Source organism: Anthonomus grandis, chromosome 2, assembly GCF_022605725.1.
Source record: "Anthonomus grandis grandis chromosome 2, icAntGran1.3, whole genome shotgun sequence".
Taxonomy (NCBI): Eukaryota; Metazoa; Arthropoda; class Insecta; order Coleoptera; family Curculionidae; genus Anthonomus; species Anthonomus grandis.
In genome coordinates, this window is record NC_065547.1 from 2,293,201 (window position 1) to 2,306,589 (window position 13,389).

Here is a 13,389-nt window from a genome sequence, read left to right on the forward strand (position 1 = left end):
TGACATAAAGTAATAAATGTCATTAGTTGTTGTCATTTTTGATTCCTTCTCAAAATATGAGACAGTCTAAAACTTTTTAAATACCATTTTCAATAATATAGAATTTAATCTTTAATTTCAGGAATTTTAATTAAAATTGTACCTCAATTGCCTGAGCTATTAAATTTATTCATTAATAAAGTCCAAATTAAATTGTTTTGTAATTTCAGGCAGTCTAACCATAGATTTTTCAACGTTTAAGGTACTTTAATTCAAATTTAACCTTAACTGCTCAGACTAATTAATTTAGTCATTAATAATGTCCAAATTAAATTAATTTATAATGGCCATGGATTGTATAACATTTCATGCACTTAAATTCAAATTAAATTCCAGGCAATTGAACCTTGAATTTTCTTTAATTTTAGATATTTTAATTAGAACTGTATGTCAACTGTCTGTACTATTAAATTTATTCATTAATAAAGTTTAAATTAAATTATTTTATAATTCCAGGCAGTTGAGACATAGATTATTAAACATTTCAGGCATTTTAACTAAGATTGTACCCTCAACTAATTAATTAACTTAATAATGACATTTAAATTAAAATTATTTTACAATTCCTGTTAGTTGAATCATACATTTTTTTAAATTTTAGAGATTTTAATTAAAACTGTATCTCAATTGCCTCAACTAATTATTTCTAATTATTGAAATTCAAATTAAATTATTTTATAATTCCAGGTAATTGGACCATAGATGAAGTAAACATTTCGGGCACTTTAACTAGAATTCTACCTCAACTACCTTAAATTATTAATTAAGTTAATTAAAAGTAATATAAGTAAGATTAAATATAGATAAGTATAAATATTTAAGTTAATAAAAGTACATTTAAATTACAATTATTTTACAATTCCTGAAGATTGAATCATACAATTTTTTATTTATAGAGATTTTAATTAAAATTGTATTCAGTCAACTCAATACCCTGGAATATGTAATTTATTCATTAATAAAGTTGCAATTAAATTATTCTAAAATTTTAAAAAGTTAGGCCATAGATTATTAAATATGTCAGGAATTTAACTAGAATTGTACATTAACTGCCTCAACTAATTAATTAACTTAATAATAGCATTTAAATTAGACTTCAATTGCCTCGACTAATTATTTTTAACTATTGAAATTCAAATTCAATTATTTTATAATTCCAGACAGTTGAGCCATAGATTATTAAACTTTTCAGGCATTTTACCTAAAATTATACCTCAACTACCTTGACTAATTATTTAACTGATTATTGAAACTTAAATTAGATTTTTTTTTTAATTCCTGGCAATTGAACCATACATTTTTTAAAATTTTATAGGTTTTAGTTAAGACTATACCTCAATTGCCTGGACTATAAAATGTATGCATTAATAAAGTTTCAATTAAATTATATTAAAACTTTAGGAAGTTAGGCCACGAATTTTATAACAATTCACCTACTTTAAGTAAAATTAAACCTCAAGTGCCTCAACTTATAAATTCATTTATTATTTAACTCTAAATTTAATTATTTTATAATTCCAGGCAGTTGAGCCATAGATTATTAAACATTTCAGGCATTTTAACTAAAATTATACATTAACTACCTTGGCTAATTATTTAATTTATTAACGACCCTTAAATTAGAATTATTTTAAAATTCCAAGCAATTGTACCATAATTTTTTTTTTATTTTAGAGATTTTAATTGAAATTGTGCCGCAACTGCCTGGACTAATTAATTTATTTATTTTTAAACCTCAAATTATTTTATAATTCTAGGCAGTTGGGCCATATAAATAAGTCATATATATATAAAACGCCATAAAATTTCTTGTTTTAATTATGTTAAAATTGTAAGAAGGTGGCATGGGTTTATAACATTTTAGGTATTTTAATTAAAATTAAATCTCAACGGCCTCAACTAATTAATTTATTTATTATTGAACCTCAAATTTAATTATTTTATAATTCCAGGCAGTTGGGCCATAGATTATTAAACATTTCAGGCATATTAACTAAATGTGTACCCCAACTAATTAATTAACTTAATAATGACATTTAATGTAGAACTTTTTTACAATTCCTGACAATTGAATCATACAATTTTTTTAAATTTTAGATATTTTAATTAAAGGTGGACTTCAATTGCCTTGAAGTTTAAATTAAATTATTTTATAATTTTAAGAAGTTGTTTAGGCAGTTTAATTAAAATAAAACCTTAACTGCGTCGACTAATTAATTATAACTTAATAATGACATTTTAATTAGAATTATTTCATAACTCCTGACAATTGAATCATACAATTTTTTTTAATTTTAGAGATTTTAATTAAAAGTGTACCTTCACTGTAATTTATGGCTGAGACAAAAAAATCATTCATTTTTTACTTACAATGATTTTGAGCAATTTGCTATGGAGTTTTTATTTACATTTACTAAGTTTACCCGTGATATTCATGCGAATTAGTGGGTAATGCGAATTAGAACGAAAACGCTTTAGTATGTGTTTACACAAGAGTTTTGAGAAGACGTATTAATGTTTACGTTGATCACCTGTTTTTTTATTGCCAATCTAAATAACATAATATTTGTACATTACTTAGGTTGATAGATTGAGTAAGAATATACCTCTTTAAATTTTACGAATACACGATAAGGCACAAAAAAATCAAAGCGAATTTTTTTTCTCCTTATCTCGGTTTTTAAATTTTTGTTAGTTCCAGCACTGAAGATTAATGCAAATTTGGATCTCTTTCTGTATACACGAAACCTTAATGCGCATTACAGCGAGATCATCCACATATTTTAAATGTTTTAAAATAATGCGGATAAGGAACGCTAAACGGGTGTTTACACATGCGCCTTAACTTAATTCGCATTTGGCTAATGCGCATAACGGTTGCGTGTAAACATGGTAATTGAGTGATATGGAATGTGATACTTTTCACTAAACTTGTATGTAACTTAATATATTGTTATAATTACAATGTAAGTTAAGTTGGGGTATGATCGGACAAGGGGCAAGTCCGAACGCAGCCTCCAAAAGTCATATTGTTGTGGCAACACGCGGGAATCATTCTCCGCGTGAAACAAACAATAACACGCAGTGCTCGACAAGACAACGTTTTGTTTTAAGGTGTTTCGTGTAAACTACATACAGTTTTGTGTTTTTTTGGTTTATTTTGTGTATTCGAACTTACTCCCTTCGCCAAACTTTGCTTCAAAAGGTAAGTTATTAACATTATATAGGTAATCTCTGTTGTGAATGGTCTATCTTTATAAACTGTTTGGATTAGTAAATCATAACCTCAATTAGGAGTGTTATTATGAGTTGGTTCGATCTTTCCCCGTATGTAGAAGTAAGGGGCAAGTTCGAATAACTTTTTCCGATCTTGCTTCAATACATGTACAGCATTGATTTTTTGTTACAGGTCTGACGATGGTTCGAAAATCCGACAGGGGGCAAAAGTACACCAAGGAGGACCTTGCGAGAGCCATTAATGAATTAGAAGGGGGATTAATAACCCTCCACGGTGCATCAAAAAAATATCACATCCCAAAATCAACACTGCATGATCATTCTAAAGGAACCCATGGGTTAAAAAGCCAAACGCTGGGAAAGGACTTGGCAATTTCCTTAGAACATGAAAGGATTTTGGCAAATGGTCTTAAAACATTTGAGAAATGGGGGTTTGGTCTCTCAAGAAAGGAAGTTTTGTTTATTGTAGCTGAGTACGTAACAAAAAATAACATTAAGACTCCTTTTAAAAATAATATGCCAGGTGCCGACTGGTTTATTAATTTTAAACAACGACATAAACTTTTGATTAAAAAGCTCCAGGCGGTGGAATATTTGAGAAAGAAAATGACCGATCCTATTATAATCAACGAGTATTTTAGCCTATTAGAGACAGTTTTAAATGACTTAAAATTAAATGATCTTCCACAGCAAATTTGGACTTAAGATGAGACGAGCTTGTCTATAGATTCATCTAAAACAAAGGTAGTTGGTGCAAGAGGTGTAGCTTGTTCCCGTGTTACCAGTGGTCCCGGAAGAGAGAACGTTACAATTTTGTCTGCTGTGAATGCTGTTGGTGACAAAGCGCCCCCTTTAATTGTCCCTTTAATTGTCTAAGGGCAAAAATGTATGGGACCAGTGGATGGCAGATCGAGACGGCGAAACAGATGTAGCATACGCTGCTAGCAGTAATGGTTGGATGGAGACTGACATTTTTGTTAACTTCATTAAGACGACGTTAATTCCTGCACTGGGTGGGCTACGACCGATTTTACTTATATATGATGGACACAGTACGCACGTAGACAATAGGGTAGTAACTCTTGCACAGGAAAATGATATAACTATTTTAAAGCTTCCGCCGCATACCTCCCACCTTTTGCAGCCCCTTGACCTTACTGTATTTAGGTCATTTAAAACATCTTGGGACCAAGAATTAGTTACTTGGCAAAGACAGAATCAAGGCGTTAAATTGCTAAAGAAAATATTTTCCGAAAAAGTGCGGAAAATATGGAATAACATAAGCCCAATTGTTATTCAAAATGGATTTAAGAAAAGTGGAATATATCCTTTTAATCCGACAGTTATTCCAAAAGAAAAATACTATCCTGAAGCATTAAAAAAGTTTAAAAATATAAAGAATGCCGGTGTAGGCGTAACTGACAAAGTGAATGGTAATAATGACATTCTGGGCAGGGATATATTAGATGCAAGGCCAAGCAGTGCTTCATCAAAAATCACGACTGACGGGGAAATATCTGAGGGACAGTCTGGACCAACAAATGTTTCTTTTGAAGACCTCCTACTTGCAACCGTGAAACAGAATCCCATAAATGCTAAAATCAGAAAAAAAAGACGTGTTGCAACTGGGGCTGAAGTTATCACGCATAGAGATGTAGATCAGATGTTAGAATGCAGCACGAAGAACTAAGAAGCCTAGAAACCAAAAGTGTGGAAGCTCTAGCAGCGAAAGTAGTATAGGACCATTGTACGAAGAGTCTGATAACGATTTAGATTTCCTTGACGAAGAATAGAGAGATGAATTGGAAAACTTTAAATTAAATGCTTGGATATTAGTCAAAGACTGTAGCAAGAAGACTGTAAAATATTATGCGGGAAAAATCGTAGAAATAAACGAAGTTCAGCGCGAATGTGTTGTGAAGTTTTTAGGATTTAAAGAACTCAAAAAATTTGTTTGGCCTAAAACTGACGATATTGACACTATAATCTATGAAAACATAGAAATGTTCTTACCGGACCCTCTACAGAATGAGGAGAATCATTTCGAATTTAACGTAGATTTTAGCGGATTAAATATTGCTTAAACATTTTAACTTTGTATTTTTTTTTTTAAATAAAGATTGCTACTGTATTCTAGTTTTATAAGGCTGTTTTTATTTAAATACGGACTAAGATCAAACACATACAAAAATTATACGACTATAAATGTACGGTTTAAATAGGAAGAAATTTGCCAGGGGCTTGTTCGGAATTCGATGTTACCCCGAGGGTGTTCTTTACAGACTTATATTATAACTTAACAAGTTGTCCGATCTTTCCCCTTCCCCCCGGGGCAAGTTCGAACTACTGTATTTTTTTAATTTTATTTTTTTATAATTTTTCCTATTAACAAGTATTAAGTTCGATACTATGATCAGGTAAATTTTAACTAATCTATATTCCGTGCGATCTTGCCCCAACTTACCTTAAATGGATTCCGTTGATAAATAAATAAATTATTTGTAAACAAATATAAACTAATAAGTAGTAGTACCTACAGAGTACAATGCCTTTTACGAAAAAATAGTTCTTGCTAGTTATCTCGCCGCCCAAGGCACAACACCTGGTATAATAAATCCGTTGATCCATCGCAATTCCATCATGTGTGTGTGTTTGTGTGTTTATCATTTCATGATGCGGAGGCCAAATTAGACTTTTAGATCGATCTGAAGTCGCCCATTAGCTGCCGGTACGTACCGACTATTACCTTTTAAATTGTACCTACATTTGCATACAATCGAATTTTTATTTATTATTTTGAAAAAAAAATTATTTTTTTTGTTATTGTTTTTGTCGTAAAATGTCAGCTGTCACTTCACTTGGCAACATGTCAAACGTTTATCTGTCATTTGTCATAAATGTCATAGGGAGTGGCCTCTGTATGTAGCAAAATGAACCGCGATATTATCAACAGAACGCGATTTATTTTAAGTTAGCAAATGTTCTTAAGATTTCTTAGGACTGGAAAACAAAATGCGCTATTTAATTTGACAAGTGACAGCGTTGACATTGACAGTCAACGCACCAACGGATTTTCTATTAAAAATTGATGTAATAATTAATTAATTTGTAGGTGTAACATGTGAATCAATTGCGGGTATAAAGTGAATTAGTGGAAAATTTTGTAAATACACTGTATTTATGTATAAATTTATTTATTTTAGTGTCATTATATTGTGGCTAATTGGTCTTGCTTGCTTTCTATTCAGGATCAAAGGCCAAACACTGTTTCAGGCTCTTTAAAGTTTGAATTTATAGATTTTATGGTTACAGCAGAATATCGCCATCAAAAAAGGCTTAATTAAGCCCCTAATAAATAGAATAATTAAAATATTGGCTTATTTATGCATGCTCTAAGGTGAACTTATTTATCAAATTATACATATTTGCTTAATATATTTCCTGTTTGGAATTCATAATACTGTAAGGTAAAATCAGAATCTTGCAGTCTTCCTCCACTTATTTATTAAAAATTTAGTGATTTAAAATTCCCTACATGATTCGGACACAGTGGTGTCCATTATCAGGGGGTAAAATGTTCAAAATTGGTATTAGACATACGCTCTAGGGTTCGATTCCATATAAAAAAACCCTCTATTTGTTATTATTGTTTTTTTTTATATTTTTTTAAATTTTGTTTATTTACATTCTGTTGTTGACAAGCACCGAACAGTATAACAACAACAAAATGTAAATAAACAAAATTAAAATAAATAAAAAATAATAATAAATAGAGGGTTTTTTGATATGGAATCAAACCCTAGAGCGTATGTCTAATACCAATTTTGAACATTTTACCCCCTGATGATGGACACCACTGTGTCCGAAACATGTAGGGAATTTTAAATCACTAAATGTTTAATAAATAAGTGGAGGAAGACTGCAAGATTCTTATTTTACCTTAATACTTTATTTTTTTAAAAATCAGCACCATTCTACGTCAATTCTTGTGACCTATTACGACTAAACTACAGATTCCTGTAATAATTAAAAGATGAAAACTAATCTTGGTGATTTATAGGTGGCAATGGGGCAACAGAAAGATAAAACCACGGCAACCTAAAGTTTATTTGCTAAAATTGTTATATGCTCGTTAACAATTAAGAAACATTTTTCTACCATTACGATCAGTCTTAAGACTTTTTTTTAAATCAGCAACATTTGGCGCCATTGCTTATGACATATCACGAGCAAAATAACAGTTTCCTGTAATAAAAAATGACAACTGACAACCGTGGTTTCACGGTGTATTTATAGATGGCAGTGGGACAGTTTAAAGATAAAATTATGAGCCTCAATAGACACCGTGCCGGTCAGAAATCACCGACTTTCGCCCCCCTTACAATGACGATAAATAACAATTAGAGTACGTGCGATTTTTCTATTCTATTACGCACGCACTAAAATGAAGAGAAATAAACAGTTGAATGGGTTGATTAAAAACAATCGGCTACAAATAACCTGCCGTTGGCATGTTCGCAGTTCGTTAAGCAGCCGTTTTTCAACTGGTATTAACTCACGTCTTCACTATATTGTATACAGGGTGGCCAACGAAAAATCTACGTCTTATTAATGTACGTTAACGTCTTAATGGTGAAATAGTTCGATATTATGAAAGGCATTCTGGCGTATCCCACCTATTTTACTTGCCCGGCAATTTTCTTATGGTGGTACCGTCTAACGTGTAATTTGTATCTGCCGGTAAATATGGTTTTCAAGGGATCCTGCTGGAAAAATTGACGGTTATCGCAATTTCGGATCGTAAATTATCGTGGTTGAAGCGTCTTCATCATAAGGGAAATAACCTTATTAACTTTTTTGTTGTTAGATTTTCATTTGTTTTCCCTTAAGAAAATCTCCACATCTTTCAAATCTCTAGTTATTACAACGAAGCTCTAATGGCGCATTCTCCCTTTTTAGATTTCTTGTTAAACAAAAGTGCTTATAACTTTGCGCTTCTATTTAGGATAAAGGAACGATGTACACTTTTTTATAAACTAGAAATATGGGAATACAATTTGATTATTCACCAATTTTCATTTGTTTTTTTTTCAGAACAAGGATGCCATAGAACTAGAATTTTGTTCTGGTCGATTTTTGACATAAAAATTCGATACATGTAGCAACAGTTCTTTGAATTTTATGCTGCATTCTTTCGGAATATAATGACATATCAATCTTAACGCTATTATTTATAGAAGGTGAGTAATATTAATTTAAAAATATCTACTTACCCATTTTTCTACTTTTTTTATATTACTTTTAATAAGTATGTAATGTACGTTAAAAATAAAAGTATTTTATGACTGTCAGAATGTCTGATAAGTTTTATTTATACTTTTTTTGTGTTTTTTGTGTGTATGCAATAGTCGTTGTTTCATATATTATTTTATTAAATTTTGCCTATGAGCTCTTTTAATTATAGCAGTAAGTACCTTTTTTTTGTCATGAAGTATCAAACCTATTTCCCTGTCTATTTTGGTATTATAGAAATGTTTATCTTTTTATAGAATTTAAGTTTGAAAACGTATTCTATGATTTATATAGTATGTTTTTCCTTTGCAGCTGATGCTAACTAAATAGATAAATTATCATTATTCTTACATATTATTCACCACTCTTTTCTACTGGTTCCAACTGATTTAAGTATAGTAATTAAGAAGGGGAGGGTGGGGCTAGTTGAGCCGGATTTGTAAAAATTAAGGGTCATGTTGTTATTATTTAATATAAATAATTAAGCATTCTAGGGATTAATGATGTATATATTTGTTTTTAAAAAGCAATTAATAAGTTTGACGAAATATTGTTTTATTTAGGTAAAAATGACTACAATATGGCCGGGTACAGTTGACTCAACTTACCCCACATATGGGGCAACTTGAACCGACACATGGGGCCAGTTGAAACACACAAACTAAACTAGCATAATGGCTGCTTAAGTCAGTTTTCTGATGAAAAACAAAAATCTAATTTTAGAAATACTTAAAAAATTTATTACAAAAACTAAATTAAACATTTTGGAAATTAAAAAGTAATCGCTGTCGTAGTTTATACACATATAATATATACTAGTACCCGGAGTGCACCTTAAATGATCCCATTTTTTGCAATTGGAACACTGTATCCATTCTTCACCCGGAACACTATCTGCAAATGCTGCTAGGCACATCAGACATACACATTCATCATCTTCAGACTCAGATGATGGCAATGGGGAAAAAGATTTTTTCATTATTTTATGCTGTTTTATGTTCTTGGAAAACTCATTTTCTTTTTCTCGAGCAGCGGCTCCTAGAGTCTTTCCATCGTCTGAATGTGAAGAAGTAATATTGGACCGTCGTTCTTTAGTTTTCAATAGTGTATTACTTGAGTAGGACACATCTATTAAAATAGCTTTTTTAGCAGCTTCTTTCTTCTTTTTGTCTACTTTACCAGAACTTTTTATTTTCCTTTTGCTTGGTTCTTCAGCAAGTGCTTCTTTTTCTGGCGTGTCTGTCAAAATCGCGCACGCTCTCTTCTTTCTCTGGTTTTGAGTTTTTCTTGGTCCTGCCTTAGGCAAAGGCCGCAAGCTTTCAGGTGAAAAAACTCTAGTAGTCATCAGGTATTTCTGGAGCTATAAGTGCTGGCAGAAATGCTGTTATTTTCTGTCGACGGCGGCTGAGATATAGATTCAGGAACTGGACGATCAGTCACAAATGATGGCGCGAAATCTGTATCAGAAAATATATCACGATTATAAGGATATATACTAGGGTGGAGTGAAAATGGTCGATTTTTTTTATTTGTGAGTTATGGCGATGCCTATATTTGAAAAAGTTGCCTTTTCAAACCGCTGATACTGCGCAAAATCTGGGTTTGGTGTGACCTTATCTTTGGTTGCCCAAAGAGGCATGAATATTTAAAAAAAAATCAAAATTTTTTTAAATTTCTATGCAGCTCTTCGCTTATTTCCTTTTAAAATTTATTGAAACTACTTTTTTAAAAGAAAATAACCCAGAACTCACCACGTGTAGGTGGCTGCAACTCGAGTTCCAACCGCTCGCCCGCCCGCATTTCACCACTATATATGCTCATAATTTTTTTAGTTCTCTAAAACTTTATAATATTGACTTTTTGTTTCAAATATTGGCAATGCTCTAGAAGCTATTTTGGCCATCACGTGCATCAAAGCGACAGACTGCAGTTGATGCTTCAGTTACCAATTTGACGCAGCGTTCCACTGCTTGTGAATGGCATAGACACTTTAAAATGTCAATTTCACTTGGAACTTCTGAGATCATTTCCATAAGGCTGCTATCGAAAATCGACACTGTAAGGGGAGGCTCGGTAATTATTATCGACTGCCAATCAATTAGGTCAATGTAGTCTGTGGCCTTTAAAGTTTTCTGGGTGAGCGAAGTAACCTTTTTTTTGAATGACAGGATCAATAATATTTCTTCTGGTAAGGTTCTGGATTTTTGAATAATTCCAAAAACATGTTTGCTGCCATGCCTACAGGAAGGTTTAGATTTTATTTCAAACCATGAAACAGCATGCACTTTCATAATATATTGCGTTAAAATTTTAAGATTTGTTGATGGATTTTCGGTACCAACATAATCTCAAAATTCGATTGGCCGTAGTTAACCACCTGGAATGATTCAATTTCTCTGCGACAAACTCAAAGAAATGTTTCCTGTTGAAATTGCAGTACAGATTTCATAAAGGTATTGCTGGTCGGTACTAAGTTCACTTGGAGTAATTGCAGGCAAAGTAGTTTCGATTTTTTCGAACGGCGCGTATGAAACCACAGCATCAACTAAAAAGAATTACACATTAAATCGCCCTGGTCCCATTAGGTTTGTTCTCACAGCAGTAAGAAACGAGTTTTCGACAAATAAGCATGCGCAATAGAGTAAAATGCGCTCGCACAGGAACTTCTGATCGGTTTCAAATCAAAAGTTTGATGTTCTTACACAAATTTCTGATTGTCATCTAATAGTCAGACTTGTTTTCGGATTTACTTCAAGCAAAGTGTCAGAGAATTCGTGTAGCCAGTCAACGCCGTCAATCTTCGGAATATGAACGTAACCTCTAAATTTTTGTTTGTATTTTGTCGTTTTGTATAGTCCCTGATATTCGTTTTAAAAACTTGTATTTTAAATCGTCGGAAGAATCTGAAGTATCAGAATTTTGCTGATTCCGACACAGACTTTTAAAGAAGATTTACTTCAAGAACGGATAAGGCCCAAAAATCAAAACTATTTTGATGAAACTGTGTCCCAATATAATAGAATAGAATTTTTTGACCATTTTAGAGTAAGTAAGCTGAAGTAGTTGCTACGAAGGCATGCATCCTGGGCAGAAGCCAAATACTTGTTGAGAGGCCCGAAGACTGACACGTCCAGTGGCTGAAGTTTGTGGGTGCAGTGTGGTGGGAATGAAAGCATTACCATTTCGTTGTTCTTTGCATATTCTACGGTCTCAATTGATAAATGTGATGAATGATCGTCCAGTAAAAGTAAAACAGGAGACTGTTTACTAGGGCTTGTATGTTTAACGAAATGCTTCATAAAATCATAAAATTTTAAATCAGTCACCCAACCACTTGCATTTCCTGCACCGATGCATTCTGGAGGACCGTTTGAAATAAAATAGAGTTTAAATTTTTTTCTGGGAAAGACAAACATGGGTGGTATTGTATTCCCTATTGCTGATACGGCGGTAATCAGGGTTACATTAGTTCCACGCTCTCCTGAAGTAACAGCACCTATGTTTCTTTTTCCCTTCGCTGCTACTATTTTTAAAGCTTTTGTTACTGTAGACACGCTCATTTCGTCTGTGTTTCAATTCTTCATGGCGAAAATTTATATTTGTCCATAACGTTGGCAAGTTTTTCGAAAAACATATCAACATTATGTTTATTGAACGAGGTTGCTCTACCCAAGCTTGTCGGTTCTGGTTTTCTTATTGAGAGCTGAGGGTTTCTCTTTAAATAAGCCGTCAACCAGTCCTTTCCTGCCATTTTATTTATCTTCAAAGGTTGAGGAACGTTTAAGTTATATTTTGTCGCACCTTCGTAGGCTAGGCGTCTAACATCAATTGCCGATAGAACATAAAAATAAAAATTTCTTCTTGCTCTAAAGAAAAAACTTTAGGAGATGCAACATATCCTATTGTTACTTCGTCTGGTCCATCTCCACTCTTTAATTTTTTCATATATCGGCCCAGTGTCGTTCGATCAATTCCAAATTCAGTTGCTGCCGTTCTAATACATTTTTCCCTCATTTTCAACTGCTTTTGCTGCATTAAATAGCTGCTCTTTTGTCGCCTCTCCACGTGCGGTCTTCCTCTTGTAAGTACGCATCTGAAAACAAAACAGGAATATAGCAAAAATATTATTTTATACATAAAATAAAACAAATACATGAAAGGCGGTTAGTTGAGCCATGTCTCAACTTGTCCCGTTAATTATGGCTCAACTAACCCCACACACGTTTTTGGAACAATTTAACACATAATAAAAAATTTATTTAGAACTGTTATTTTTTAACTAAATATTATTAAAATAACACGGTTATGAACAAATATTGTACTTACTTTGAAGTCCACAACTTTAAAATAACGAAGTAGGACCAAAAACACATTCAATATCAATTTTTTACTTTCGCGTGCAAAAATAGAAGATTGACGATACCTCCGCTTCAACAGCCTGGCATGGCGATCAACAAAATTCATAAGATAAACAAATACGGCCGGTCTACGTAGCTTCGTGTTCACTCGGATTCCTTAAAAAGGTTTTTGACATATGGTTCGTGGATCAACTAGCCCCGCCCTACGCTACTTTTATGCAAGTAACTAAGTACTTGTTTATAGGAGCATCAGCGACAATAGTTATATGTGCGCAACGTCAAACTCTAAGGCAGCGATATTGCCTCAAAGTCAAAAATTTCTAAAAAAATGAGTCAAATTTCTTTCACGAGAACTCAAATTTAAAGCCTTTAAACGACGTGAAACTTTTAGGACATAAGGGATATTGAGGGCTTAAGAGGTGTATACTTTTGAGGCCAGATTCGTATACAGGGTGAGTCACTA

At 32.5% G+C, this 13,389-nt stretch overlaps 1 protein-coding gene across 1 annotated transcript in view; it reads right to left on the reverse strand.

The window, feature by feature from the left end:
- Nucleotides 1-13,389, reverse strand: part of LOC126749242 (A disintegrin and metalloproteinase with thrombospondin motifs 9-like) — a gene marked incomplete at its 5' end in the record, with an annotated part of 163,779 nt that overhangs the window by 69,488 nt on the left and 80,902 nt on the right. The gene's annotated exons all lie outside the window — the stretch shown is intronic.